Below are 15,135 nucleotides of genomic sequence, written 5' to 3' on the forward strand. Positions count from 1 at the left end.
TTATTTCATTCACTATTCTATCCTCAGTGCCTAAGACAGTGTCTGAAATACAGTAGGTATATTTGAGGTCCCCAGCCCCTACCCTTTCTCCTTCTCTCAGACAGTGTATAAACCTCGATTGCCTAACTTGTCCTTGAGCCTCATATTCTTATGGAGGCCCTATATGTACATAACTGAATTCGGTTTTTCTCCTGTTGATCTGTCTCATGTCAGTTTAATTCTTAGACCAGCCAGAAGAACAGTAGAGGGAAATTTTTTCACTCCCTAATAGTTGAATAAACTAATGAGAACACCTTAGTGAGATAAAAAAGAAAAGGCTCCACCCGGAGGTTGTATTAGTAAATGTATTCTGTGGGAGTTTGAAATGTACAATGTTCCAAAGTCAAAGTCAAACTGAAAATTTAACGTCTAGAGTATTAGCTATGATGATGGAGTGACAGGAATTAAGATAAAATCAATCAAACATATTTGTGTAAAATACTTCCCTTCACCGACTTTCCACATGAACTTCCTTCTGAGTCTCCCAATTCCCAGGACTTCAACAGTTCCCTTTTTCCTCTCCGTGTTTCACCCATCTTTTACCTGCTCTCCAAGGCTGCTTTCATGCTGTGATGCCAGAGTGGAGTAGCTGCCCACAGCCTAAAATATTTCTTATCTAGCCTTTCATAGAAAGAGCTTGCCAGCTAGTCTCTTATGTAGATAAAGATACCATAAAACTTACTATTTTTAAGAGTAGAGTTTTGTGACATTAAGTACATTCACATTTTTTTGCAATCATGAGCACCAACCCAACTCCAGAACGTTTTTCATTTTCCCAAACTGAAGCTCTATTCCCATTAAAGAATAACTCCTCACCCGCCTCCTCCCCTGGTGGCAACCACCATTCTACTTTCTGTTTCTATGAACTTGACTACTGTAGGTACCTCATACAAGTGGAATCATACAGTATTTGTCCTTTGATGACTGGCATATTTCACTTAACATAATCTCATCAAGGTTCATCCATTTCGTAGCATGTGTCAGAATTTTTAAGGCAGAATACTGTTCTGTTGTATGCATGTACCACACTCTGGTATTCCTCTGTTGTGGACACTTGGTTTGCTTCTGCCTTTTGGCTGTTGTGAATAATGCTGCTATGAATACGGGTGTACATATATCTGTCTGAGTGCCCGCCTTCAATTCTTTTGGTATATACCCAGAAGTGGAATTGCTGAATCATGTGGGATCTCTGGGTTTAATTTTTTGAGGAACTGCCAAACTCTTTTCCATAGCAGCTACACCATTTTACTTTCCTACTAGCAAAGCACGAAGGTTCCAGTTTCTCCACATCTATGCCAACACATGTTATGTTCCTTTTTTTTTTTTTTTAATTAGGGCCATCTTAGTGGGAATGAAGTAATATCTCAGTAATGAAGTAATAGCTCAGATTTTGACTTACATTTCTCTAATGATTAGTGATGTTGAACATCTTTCCAAATGTGCTTATTGGCCATTTGTATGTCTTCTATAGAAAAATGTCTACTCAAGTCCTTTGCCCTTTTTAAATTGGGTTGCTTGGCTTTTGCTGTTGTTGAGCTGCAAGACTTCTTTATATATTCTATATATTAACCCCTTATCATGTAAATGATATGCAAATAGTTTCTACTATCCTGTAGGTTGTCTTTTTAATCTCGTAATAATGTCTTCCGAGGCATAAAATTTTAATTTTAACGAAGTCCAGTTTATCTAGTTTTTCTTTTGTTGCCTATGCTTTTGGTTTCATATTCAATAAATGACTGATTCAATGTCATGAGCTTTTCCTCCATGTTTTCACATTTTTAGTTCTTATGTTTAGGTCTTTGATCCATTTTAACTTAATTTTTGTATATGGTGTAAGATAAGGGTCTAACTTAATTCTTTTGTATGTGGATATCCAGTTTTCCCAGTACTATTATTGAAAAGACTATCTTTTCCCTACTGAATGGTCTTGGTGCCCTTGCAGAAAATCATTTGACCATACATGTGAGAGTTTATTTCTGGGCTCTCTATTCTATTCCATTGGTCTGTATGTATGCCTTTCTTTATGCCAGTACCACGGTTCTGATTACTGTAGCTTTGTTGAGGGTAGAGTTTTACAGCAGAGGTCACAACAATTCCACAGAACTAGAGCAGGGAATCAGCAAACATTTTCTGTAAAAAGCCAGACAGTAACTAGTTGGGGCTTCAAAGACCTGTGGTCTCATCACAATTACTCTACTCTGCTACTGGAGCACTAAAGTAACCAAAGAAAATACTTAATCAAATGGGTGTGGTTGTGTTCTAATAAAACTTTATCTATAAAAATAGGTGGCAAGACAAATTTGCTCCAAGAGCAGTACTTTGACATTCCTTGGACTAGATAGAGGTCACAGCTGGGCATTTTCAAAGGTCTTCAGTAAGGCCAGTGTGGTAAGAACAGATGAGAAAGAAGGGAGATGAAGCTGGAGAGACAGGGACCAGATCACACAGACACTTGCAGACCACAAGGAGGATTCAATTTATTCTCCCTCACCCATTCACTCACCAGACATCCATCAAAGACCTACAAGGAGTTAGGGGCTGGAGTTACACAGGAGTTACACAGCTCAGCCTCCTGGAGCTTCGATGGGGAGAAAAAGAATAAGCTAAGGAGTTTTAATACAGTATCACGTTTCCTTTCTGCGTCATGGCGTATGCTCCATTCCATCGCCTGAGCCATGGGATTCCTGCTCTGAGCTTTTACTCTACTGCCTTACTTAGTCTGAGAAGTAGTTTGACTTTATTAATTCTCTCCAGGATGATTGCAACAGTCTATTCAAACAGCTCTCTGCCTCTAGTCTCACCTTCTTCCAAACTTGGCCTCCACAGTGCAGTGGGAGATATTTCTAAAATGCAATTCTGATTGCACTCTCCAGCTTCAAACTATGTTGAAGGCTTTCATCACTGTCAGAGTTAAGTCCAAGCTTTTAAGCTGCTATGTAAAGCCCTGCGTGATCAGGCCCTTGCCAACTTCTCAGCATCATCTGCTCTCTCTCCCCTTGGTGGGAAATGTTAGCTGACAGCCCAGGACATCGACTTATACACACAAAACAACATGTTTAACTCATGATTAAGCCCTGGGGTAACATTTACATCAAAGAAGATTATTTGCTATCTGTGTGAATTCTTTTTGTTAGTGTTTCTATTATAAGAACAATTATGAATTGAGCAAGACTTAGTAATAACAAGAGCAAACAAATATAGAGACAATCTGTGCCTGGCACTGTTAAGTCATTTAATCCTCGCAACCATCATATGAGGTAAGTGGTATCACTGTCCCCATTTTACAGATTAGGAAACTGAGGCCTGGATGGGTTAACATCCTCAAGATCACACAGCTTATATGTGTGCCGGTATCAATACTCAAACCCAGGAATTCTGACTCTATAACCTGTGTTACTAAGCACACAAAGCCTCCTCACTAAACCATAAATATGTTATTTAAAAATACTGACTGAAGCTGTGCCTATAGTCTAAAAGCATGGTCTCTGGATGGTAGCATGCAAATTCTCAGGCCTGGGCCCTGACCTACTGAATTAGGTGTCTGGAATTGGGCCCAAGAATCTGAATTTTTGCAAGCGCCTCAGGTGATTTTTAGTCACAATAGAGTTTGAGAAGCACTACTCTAAAACCTTTATTCCTAACGAGTAAAAGCTTTAATGGATACAAAGCGTATGACAAACACGTGAATAATTTTGACAAAAAAAGTAGAAATAGGATTTTTTGTAATGCACAAAGGTTTCAGATTATGACATAAAAAGAAAACAAACCCTAGTATGGAACAATGTAGTTTGTCATGGGCCTTGAGAGGATGAAGAAAAGTACAGGATAAACCTGAACTTGGAGCCGACAGGTAAGATCAAAGCTAGCACACCCACTAACCAGCTGCATGACTCATCGCCAGTTGCTTAACCAGAGCCTCCATTTCTTCACTGACAGGTTAAAATAACAATCCCCTTGACCTGTTACCGAGATGGTTGTTTAAAATCAGGCAGAATGATATATGTGACGATGCTTTACGTGGAAGCACAGCTTGGTGATCAAGTTTCATTTTCTGCTGTAACTCTTTACAAAAGAACATATGCATTCTCCCTTCTACTCAAGGCATGGATAGGATTTTGCAGTGACTTAAGAGAACGCTACTTTCCCTAGTAAAGACTGCAGGAGGTACACAGCTGGAATGCGGGGTTGGCTCCAGGCTTGAAAAGACAGGTTAGTGGCCTCATCTGAGAAAATGGGGCCAAAGAGCTGACAGATGGTGGTAGCAATATGATTACATGTCTCTGAATGCATCTGCTGCCTTACAATTTCTACCCCCAGAAGAGTGAATGAAAATAGGCTGAAGGGAGCCCTCCTACACTGTTGGTGGGAATGCAGTTTGGTGCAGCCATTGCAGAAAATAGTATGGAGATTCCTCAAAAGACTAAAAATACACTTACCATATGACCCAGTAATCCCACTCCTAGGTATATATCCAGAAGGAACCCTAATTCAAAAAGACACCTGCACTCCAATGTTCATAGCAGCACTATTTACAATAGCCAAGACATGGAAACAACCTAAATGTCCATTGATAGATGACTGGATAAAGAAGTTGTGATATATTTATACAATGGAATAGTATTCAGCCATAAAAATGACAACAAAATACCATTTGCAGCAACATGGATGCCCCTGGAGAATGTCATTCTAAGTGAAGTAAGCCAGAAAGAGAAAGAAAAATACCATATGATATCACTCATATGTGAAATCCAAAAAAAAAAAAAGAAGAAGAACAACGAACTTAAATATAAAACAGAAACAGACACACAGACATAGAATACAGATTTGTAGTTGCCGGGGGAAGTGGGGGGAGGGACAGACTAGGAGTTTGAGATTTGTAGATGCTGACTGGTATATACAGAATAGATAAACAAGTTTATACTATATAGCACAGGGAAATATATTCAAGATCTTGTAATAGCTCACAGTGAAAAAGAATGTGAAAATGAATATATGTATATTCATGTATGAAAAATTGTGCTGTACATCAGAAATTTACACATTATAAACTGCCTATAACTCAATAAAAAAAAGAAAGAAAAAAAAGAAAACAAAAAAAAAGAAAAGAAAACAGGCTGATATTCAGCCCCGTGCACTTATTACTGCTTGTCAGTGGTTTGCTGTCTACATTAGCTTCTGTTCTGATTGGTCAATGTTTGTGCCACATAGGTTGTTAAATTTTTAAGTAACACCTCTGTTATATTCCATAATAGCAAGGAATGTTATTTAAAGCTTATTTTAAGCAGAAGCAACTCACCTCTGCCTGGGATGGTATAATGGGTTCATACTGGGCCTGTCCACATCTCTGACCTTTCATTCTACTAATTGTCCTTAATGCCAAATAGTTTCAGTATGTTCATTAAAACAACACAATTTTAAATTTACCTATTCTGTCTCGAGCATATTTCTCTAGCTGAGGAAGACACAAACTACTACACTAGAAAACTCCGACAAATGTGGGGGAAAGAATTCTACTTTCAGGGTGGGGTTTCTTTCATTCATTGTGCAAAGCTGTGACTTCCCTGGTCCCCACTCTCCCTTCTTTCCCCTTTTCTCTCTTGGTTGTCGCTTTTGGATTAAAAGTGACTTTCAGATAAACAAGTATCATTTAGGACAGGGAGCTACTCAGCTTAAAGAGGAACACTCTGAGGCCTCTCACAAGGAGATAAAACATATTAATTATGTTCTTTACTCGAACTGACTTTAAATCATGTCATAGATTCATAAGCCTTATAATCTTCACCTCCAAATGGTAGGAGGAAGACATCAGTTATTTTTCTAGATGCATAATTTTCAGTTGAAGCAGAAATGTTCAAGTGACCACTAGCTACTCCAGCTGAGGCATGATATGGACACTGAATCCCCCAAATTACAAAAATATTTCTGGCTCTGCTCAAAGAAGCCCATGCAATCCAAGGAGTGGCCCAGCATCCCCTCTCATTTGGGGTGATGTGGTTTACCACATCTAGGAACTACTTAACACAAGCCCCGAAATTTTGCGATAGTCCATCAAAGAGGTACAACCAGGGCACAGATGGTGTCAAATTTTCCTCGCAGGCTGCTCTACATAAATCATGTGCTCAGCCAAATATTGTCATTCTGCCACCATCTCCCAACCCCTTCCCCTGCCAAAGCCAAAAACCTAGAGGGTTTTAGCCCTTGTTACTCAAGTCATGGTTCACGGACCAGCAGCACTGAGGTCACCTGGGAATGTGTCAATGCAGAATCTCAGGCCCACTCCAGACCTACTGAATTCTGCTGCTTTTTAACAAGATCTCCAGGCGATTCATATTTAAAGTATGAGTATGGGTTACTTGTTAAAGCACATACCAGAAAAGAATCAAGATTTTCTACTCAGTATGAACACTTTGAAAATAACAAAAACAAACAACTCACCTCAATTATGATCTGTGAAGTTGGAAAGAAAGCAGCCCAAACCTTGGTGGAGAGGCAGTGGTGACAAGGAGATTTCGATAGCTGTAGGCTTTGTCCTAGAGACTTCAACCAAGATCCATGTCTATTAAAGTCCAGGAGCTTCCCTTCCGGCCAGCACTCCAGGTGCAAGAGAAGTATCAGAGAGGAAACTTAGCCCTAGGCCAGGTCCTGCAACTATCAGAAAGACCGAGGCTTTCCGAACAAGCGAGCCTTGGGGAAAGGTCCAGTTCGCGTTTATTTCCTCGAGTTCCTTTTCCCTCCACCATTAGCTGGTTAATATCCACATTTCCTTCTCAATCACTGGGATTCAAACTGACAGCCTAATGCCTCCAATCAGCCTGGGATCCTTTTCCGGCGTTCCTGGCAAGGGGATGGGAAAAGGAAGAAATTCACGTGTGAGAGAGAGATTTCTATATCTTTCTCTTTGTGCAACAGAATCCTGATGGCAGCATCTCCGACACTAACGGCAACTTTCGTAAGGATCAAAACCAATTCTAGCAAATAGTTTTGCTCTGTGTAAACTTCCTGTCTTGCTCGATCTGATGTAACAGGGGTCTCCTTTCACAAGCTCTGCCTTCTAGCAAAAAAGTACAAGTAGGAAGATAACACAGATTTGGAAAGGAAGTGAAAGAAACCAAGCACAGACAGTGTCAGGTTTCAGTGCAAAAGCCCACTAGAGACAGGAAGAGGAGAGGAGCTATATTTGGAACATGCTATCCTTCAAATGTTCTCCTTTCTAAACCAGAAGTATAACAGGAAGTTAAGGCTGTATTAAATAGCCATTTCATATTCTGAAAACATGAAGGATGTCAAGTGACAAAACATGACATTTACTAAGAGCTTCTGGCTCCACGCTTTACCAGCCTTGACAAGTTTTTCACCCAAGCCTCCCAACATAAAGTGGTGGTGACAACAATGCCTTCCTTACAGAGCTGGTATGGTGACATCATGAGACACGTGAAACGCTGATGACTGAACCTGCCTTCTTTATAGTCAAGCCACTGTCCTGATTTCTTCCTCTCTACTGTGCATACCTACGCACAGATCAGGCATTCAATAAATATATATTGAAATGAAAGTTTAAAAAATTTTGACACTGTTAAGAAATTCCATCCATTTATTTTTACCATTTTTTTATTGCGGTAAAATACATATAACATAAAATTTGCCTTTTAAGCCGTTTTTAAGTGTCTGATTCAATGGCATTAATTACATTCACAATGTTACATAACCATCACCAGTATCCATTTCCAAAAATTTTTCGTCACCCCGAACAGAAACTCTAATCATTAAGAAAGAACTCCCAGGATTTTTTTTTAATGTGAAGATCACTTTTTAATTTGGATGGGATTCCTCCTCCCTCATGGTAGTGGGTGTACTTTAAGTCTCCTGAAGAGAAAATACATAATAACAAGATAACAGGTAGCTCTTTTAAATAAATTTGCATTTTAATCATACAACACAACAAATCTTCGCACATTTGAAGTATGCGTGAGATTACTCTTCATTCCAGCTAGCAAAAAGGTTTAGAAGAAACCTTGAAATAAAATGTCTGCCATCTCTGTGGATATATATGAACTTCTTTAACTGTGTTCTCCTTTTTAAATTCATACGACTAATTGTTTCCTTTTGAAGGGAGAGGAGAGGAACGAGCATTGATTGACACCCACTGGGTACCAGCGAGGATTCAAATCTCATCTCATTCTTCATCATGAATAAGTGTGAAGTTATTTACATGATACTACTGTGATCCTACGTGATAATTTTCTAGTTACTGTACAGTTGACCATTTTGCTGTGGCGTAAGCCTGGGCAAAGCAGAGGTATCCGTGTCCTGCCTGGTATCTAACCGAGCAAGGCCTGTGTGTACTATGCTAGCAGTGCAGTTGTCTGTATATAAACACGAGCTGGAGCTAAAAAACAGACGAGTGCAAAATGCCATACTTAAAAGAAGTGCCGATATATCCACAGAGATGGCTGAAATTTTATCCCAAAGTTTCTTCTAAACCAAATAAAATATGTTCGGTAAATATACTTTTAAGGATAATTAAAACATATATTAAAAATAAATATCCATGATTCTAGGGATCAGCTAGACACCTAGGGGAGGAAAAGGAATATAAGACACAGTCCCTGTCCTCCAGGGGCTGACATCAAGGCTGGGTGGACAAGACTGACACACACAAGCTAAGCACAGAGCCGGCTGAATGCCGTGTTGGTGTGGGCTGAGGTAGGTGGAGAAGAGAGAGCCCAGCACAGAAGGAGCGGACTGTGGATGCTGGATCCTCACTTTCTAAAGATGGTCAATTTGCCTAAGGATTTAGTGAACTCTTCGCAAAGCTCAGAGTAACTGGGCTCAAGCTCTCAGGATTCAATTTGTCCCAGAACAATAAACATTAGATAAGTCCTTGGTTAACAAGTAACTGAAGCCCCTTTTCCACTGAGGCAAATCCAAGTGAATCCAATTTAGGAAACATATTGCTTTTTTTGACAGAAGGTAACACAAATTTTAATTTTCAAATCTCTTCCTATGTTTCATGTTTCATGTGACATGTAATTTTATGTTACTAAAAGCAATAAGACAATTGTACTTTAATGTGGAAAGGAAAAAAGGAAAGAAAAGGAAGGAAGGGAGAGAGGGATGGAGGAAGGAAGGAAGGAATGAACGAAATTAGAACCTAAATATTTACCAATAGCGTATGGTTAAATAAAATGTAGCATATGGATACAATGGAATATCATGCAATAGTTAAAAAGAATGAGATAGAAATATATGTACTGTCTTGACAATGAAAGATCTCCAAGACATATTAATTATAAAAAGCAAGTTGCTTATTAACACAGGGCATTTAAGTTCATTTATGTTTAAATGCATAGACAGACACACACACACCCTCACAAAACAAAACTATACATTTTCATATGTACACATCTATGTATGTAATCACATATGAAAATCTTTGGAAAGATATGACCCAAAAGGAAAACAATGTCTAGGAAGCGTGGGATTAGGAGGTGGGGATACTTTGTGAAAAATATTCATCTCTGTTGTTTAAAGATGTCCCAGCACATACCAATCTCTTTTCCTGCTTCTCTCAGAGTAAAAGCCAAACCTTTACAATCTATACCCCCCCCCCATCTACTTCTCTGGTCTCATTTTCCCCTTACCAACTGTAATGCAGCCAGACCTATCTCCTCGTTACACCTCAAACAGACACACATTGACCCACCTCACGGCCTGTGCCCTAGATGCTCCTTTTGCCTAGAAAGTTCTTCCTCTATTTTTTTTTTTAATCTATTTGACTCATTCTTTCACTTCCTTCAAGTTTTCCGGTGAGGCCTACCTGACTTCCCAACTTAAAATTGCAGTTCCTCCTACTAGTATTCGTGATCTGCCACATCTTACCTCTGTTGACAGCACTTATCACCTTCTAACGTATTATGCAATTTCCTTATTTACTATGCCTGTTTTTCTCTTTCTACTAGAATATAAGCTCTATGAGGGCATGAATTTTTATTTGCTTTTTTCATTGATATAGCCTTAGCACCTGTAACTGTGCCTGGTATACCAGTAGGCACTTGATAAAGTGTATTAATCAATTCACAAGTCTTCACAAGAATATATTCATGTATTTTTTGCATATTTTTAAAATCAAAGATATCCACCAATCTCACAAACAAAAAGTCAGAATAAAATGTGTGAGGACCTCTCAGGTTCTATGAAACAAGGTTTTAAAACCTCTGGTTCAAAGCTAGTAAATTAGATAAAACTTATGGGAAGGAAGGTTTTAAATGAAAGCTCTCCTACTGACTTGGGTATACTATCTAACAATGCAGATTATCCTACCCTGGAATTTTTTTTTTTCAAACAACTAGGAATAAACCAATCATTCCCAGGAACTTCTGTGAAATTCCCAGCTTGTCTTTAAAAAGACAAAGAACCAGTGAAGATCGCTTATTTCTTATAAGGGAAGCTCTGTGCCAAAGTGAAGAGTTGTAGCATGTCTATTAATTCTTGGGGACCTCCTTTATCTTTCTTATAGCCCTAAGAATGTAGATGGAATTTAATCCCCAGTCCTGTTTGAGCAGATATTAAACTCACTGGAACAGGGAAGCGAGAAAGGTTTCAAACAGCCAGCTTCACCCCCTACTTCAAAAAGCAGTGAAGTCTGTTAGCTAAAGAAGACTTTTATCAGAATCGGCAGCATGGAAGTGGGGAGGAAGCCAACCCAAATTAACAAGGTGCGGAGGTTGGGAAGGTGGTCCCCAGGCAAATATTTTGCCACCTGTTCTTCCCCTGGCTTTAACCGTTCCTCAGGGCTCTGAGAGGCACTAACAGAGAGCACTACTTAGCTTAGCCATTTGAAAATGATTGAAGGGCCTTTGATATTATCCCAAACTTGTTTTGTTTTCCATCCTGTGATGATTTATAAGGAAATCTTCAGAATTCTCTACAATGAATCCATGAAAATTTATGATAACCTATTCCTATGTTCCAAGGTATGGAAAAGTTGCTCCAAATTTTCTTTTAGGTTTAGAAGCCAACTGAAGGCTTAGCAATCGTTAACAAAGAGTCAAAAGTCTATGTTCCATATCTTACTACCAAGACTCACAACGATTATTTATAAATCCCTCAGCATTCGTAGTTTGGATTTATCACTTTGCCAGTTGTATTATAAATGTCTCAGAGTGAAGGGCCACATCTTAGGCTTTTGCAGTCCCATAGTTTGGTGCTGTTCACATGGTAATCATTCAACCAAGGTTTATAATCAGCACTATAAACCAAATGATACTATAAACTGAGCCTATGAACATTACTTAGAATAAAATCACACTTGTGGCGGAATGTGAAATTCCAAATCTGCTTCCATGGCTGTTTTTGAATTTTAAAAGCCAAACACCACAACAGTGACAGATTTTCCTTGTGAACTCTTCATACTTGTTATGTACTGAACTAGTGACACAGGAAGCTCTAGGAGTGGGAATCCCAAATTAAAGCAACCATTTTTACTGGGCAGACCAGCCCCATCTTTCTTTATTGCCTCGCACATTTGTGCGGCTATTAATAAATGTTTAGACTTTAAGAAATCCAGGTACAATAGTTTGTGACTGGTGCCTTGATCAGCTCCATAGAAAAGAGAGACTCTCAGGAGGACAGCAATGCCTGGTTTTCCATTTTTTTCTGTAAGGCTGAAGATCCTGACAACAAATGCAGCAAATTGTATATATTTACATAATTATGCATTTGTATGTTTGTATAGCTTATGTAACAGGGAAGGCAAGGGAAAGTGTCATAAAGCAAGGAGATACTTAAAAGTATTAAAAATCAGACACAACCAAAGTGCCCCACAAAAGGGGAATGTGACAAATGGTGGTATGTGACACCACAGTCATAAAAATTAATAAGTGTGTGGGCTACATTGATACATGGCATATGAACTGTCTGGGGAGGAAAAAATTTTTGTTCTACCCTCTGAGGTTGAGTTAATGGGGATCTGTGAATTTAACTGACAAAAGACAAATTAACAGGAGAAAAAGCCTTACTCATAAGGAGGTAGCTAGTAGCTAACTAGTTAAAGTTAGCGGTTTATCTACCTAATTTATAGCTTTTGTTTTTTAATCTACCTAATTTAGTAGGGGAAAAAAGGGAGATGGAGAAAAGCCTATCCGGAAAGAAGAAGAAAGTTTCTCTAGGAAAGATAAATGGATTTTAGGAGAACAAATGAGATAAGAAAGATTGTGATAATACTTGTTTCTGAGTGTACAAGTGGTCTTTCCCATCTTCTTCACGGCCGTGAAACTCCCAGAGGCAGGATTATCATAAGTTTACTTTTGACCCCTCTCCTAGGAGTAAACCCATCCTGAAGAGGCAATTTATGACAGCCTCACTTCTCAGAAGTTTCTGCTCTTAGTCAGATAAGGGAAGCACTGAGATGGCTTCTTTCTGCATCTGTTGATTTGCAGTTGCCTCCAGTTCAAAATCATCCTTATGCCAAAGGGGGATATTTGGGGCAGGGAGAGGGGTATATTTTGACCCCCTTCAGTATGAAGTTATATTAGGTGAATAAAATCAGAACTAAAACAACATGAATGCATTCACTGATTTTTAAATATAAGAAAGTATGCATGAACATGGCAGAGATCAGAAATTAGCTTGGAGAAAAGAAATTAGGGTTTTAATAATTATTATTAAGTTTCTTATGCTATAAATTTACTATCATTCATAGCCATCAGTCATTGTTTAAGTGAATGAGGGAGAAATATGAGAAGAAGAAGAAATGCAGTCAGGCAGGGAGAGAGATAGTAAAAAGAAGAAAAACAGTAGAAAGGTAGTGGGAGGGAAAAAAAGAGAGAGAAAACATTTACTGAAAAGCAAAATGACACCTAGAGAGACAGGAATTAGTGGCAGGAAAAAGAATATACTACTTTGTATAGTTTGTAAGTTGTGTATTAGCTATTTATGTCTCTCAACAATCCTAAGTGGTATTATCATCCCCATTTTACAAACGATGAAACTGAGTCATTTGTTAAATAACTGGGTTGAATAACTTGCACAGTGGTTCAGGTAAGGAGGGCAGGATTCAGGCAACTCCACCTTCCACACGCCGAGCACTCTGCCCCGACGCCTCTTAGGCAGACATGTCAACATTTCAGAAGGTTAAGTTTTTATCATCCTCTGAGACAGTGACAAATGATTCAGCAACTTAACATAGATCTTTCTGACATCTAAAACATTTTTTTGCCTTTATTTTGATAAAGTATATCTTTGAAGTAATTATTTCCCCAAGAAATTCTAAAGCTTTCCATCTTTGGAGAAATGGCAGTGCCCTTCCCTCTCATCTACACCATCATCAGCACGTTCACTCCTCCCTTCCTTTATCCAACAAGTTCAGTGCCCTGTGGCAGGATTGTGACAGGTGCTGTGTGCGTGTGTGCGTGCGTGCGTGCGTGTGTGTAAAACCACCTGGGCTTATGTCCTCAAAAACTGCACAGTGGCCTATAGGGTACAGCTTGGGACAATTCCTGCTTTGACATCTAATAAACTGTGTGATCTTGAAAACAAGAGCTTTTACTGTTAGTAAACCTGATGCTACCCTTCTCTGATTTTACGAATTGGAACTTTGGGTCAGGGATTCTCTCTAATGAACCCGGCTTTAGGCTTTGGCCGTAGACAAGCCTCTTACTTCTCTTTGATCCTTAAAAGTAATGTTTAGCATCAGGGAAATAACACAAAGTAAAGATGTTCTTGGCAGGACCTATGAAGATCATTAAACTTGGATCTTACAAAATTATCCATTGTTTCTTATCTCAAGCACCACTGTCATACTTTCTCAGCTGTAAGAGCCTAACTTGCTAGAACCAACTGAACAGGATCTTACAAGTGCTCGGTCCACCTAGCCACTTTGTAATTGAAGAAATCTGAGAATTTCAATTCCTTTAGTAACACTGCGATTTTTACTCTTTCCATGATTCATCATTTTGGAAGGCTGTACTTTCAAGTGTTAAGATAAGAGTAAGGAATGCGATAATAACTTCTCTATTTTAAGGATGTCATTCATGCATTCCAAACTTTACTGAACGCCCACTGTGCTGTTAGGATTATCTATCAAAAAGACCTAGTCCCTGCCCTCGAGGAATTCAGTCTAAAGATGAAGAAGTGGGGGAAACGAAGAGTTATGCTGTAGGGTAGTAAGTGTTAGTATAAAAGTAAGTATTGAATGACTTAGGAATAAAAGGGAGACTTTTAGACTGGAGGAGCATCAGAATAAACATTCCATGGAAAATAACATCTGAGCTTTGAAGTTCGCCTGGAAAGAAGTGGGGCGGTGTGTTACAGGGAGAGAGGAAAACGTACCATCAACTGGGATAAAGCTTAAGAAGGAAGATCAGAAGTAGAAAAAATTACACTGGAGTTGTGGCAGGGAATGGACCAAGGTTCTCTTGTGCAATGCTAAAGTTTTACTATATCTAGGAGGTGAGATTGAAAGAACGCAAACATGAGTGTGTGGTGATCACCATGTGGCGAATGGACGAGGGGTGGCCCTGAAGGCAGGAAAATGAGTTGGGAAACCATCGTGTTTGTTGGATCTAGGGAAACACCAGTGAGGATAGAGCAGAGGAGAAAATTACAGCCGTGAAGGAGGAAGGGGGTCTGTCTTAGTGGGAGACACTGCCTTTCAACAAGATGGGCAGACTAGAAGGACTGGTTTGGGTGGGAATTCCATTTTGGATATGTTGACTTGTTGCCTACAGGGCCTCTGAACGGACATTTCCAGTCCATGTCTGGAGAGTTGAGTGTGGCGCTCAGGAGAGAAATCTGGGCTGGGAGTACAGTTATTAGCATGCAGGTGATGTGTGGAGTCACGAGAATGTATGGGCTTGCACAAGGAGAGTACACAGTGAGAAGAGGGTCGATGGTATACCTGGGAACACCACCAATCAAACGGCAGGAGACTAAGAAGCAGTTGCTGGATATTTAGACGGAAAAACAGAAAAGCGGTGGCAGGAAACCCTTAAAAGAGGAGACTATTTCAATGGGAGAGAATTAGCCAGGAATGCTGAGTGTAGAAGAGATGTCAAATAAGATAAAAACTAAAAAGAATCACTGTACTTATTCAATAGG

The 15,135-nt window shown here is 39.3% G+C and overlaps 1 protein-coding gene across 6 annotated transcripts in view; it reads right to left on the reverse strand.

Annotated features, from left to right (window-relative positions):
• The window catches only part of ABCG2 (ATP binding cassette subfamily G member 2 (JR blood group)), a 122,344-nt gene that overhangs the window by 105,786 nt on the left and 1,423 nt on the right, over positions 1-15,135 (reverse strand). For all 6 annotated transcript variants that reach the window (XM_072943167.1, XM_072943176.1, XM_072943195.1 and 3 more), the window contains exon 2: positions 6,475-6,873. The gene's annotated coding sequence lies outside the window, so the exon portion shown is untranslated. The remainder of the gene's footprint in view (positions 1-6,474; positions 6,874-15,135) is intronic.

Source organism: Vicugna pacos, chromosome 2 (genome assembly GCF_048564905.1).
Source record: "Vicugna pacos chromosome 2, VicPac4, whole genome shotgun sequence".
Taxonomy (NCBI): Eukaryota; Metazoa; Chordata; class Mammalia; order Artiodactyla; family Camelidae; genus Vicugna; species Vicugna pacos.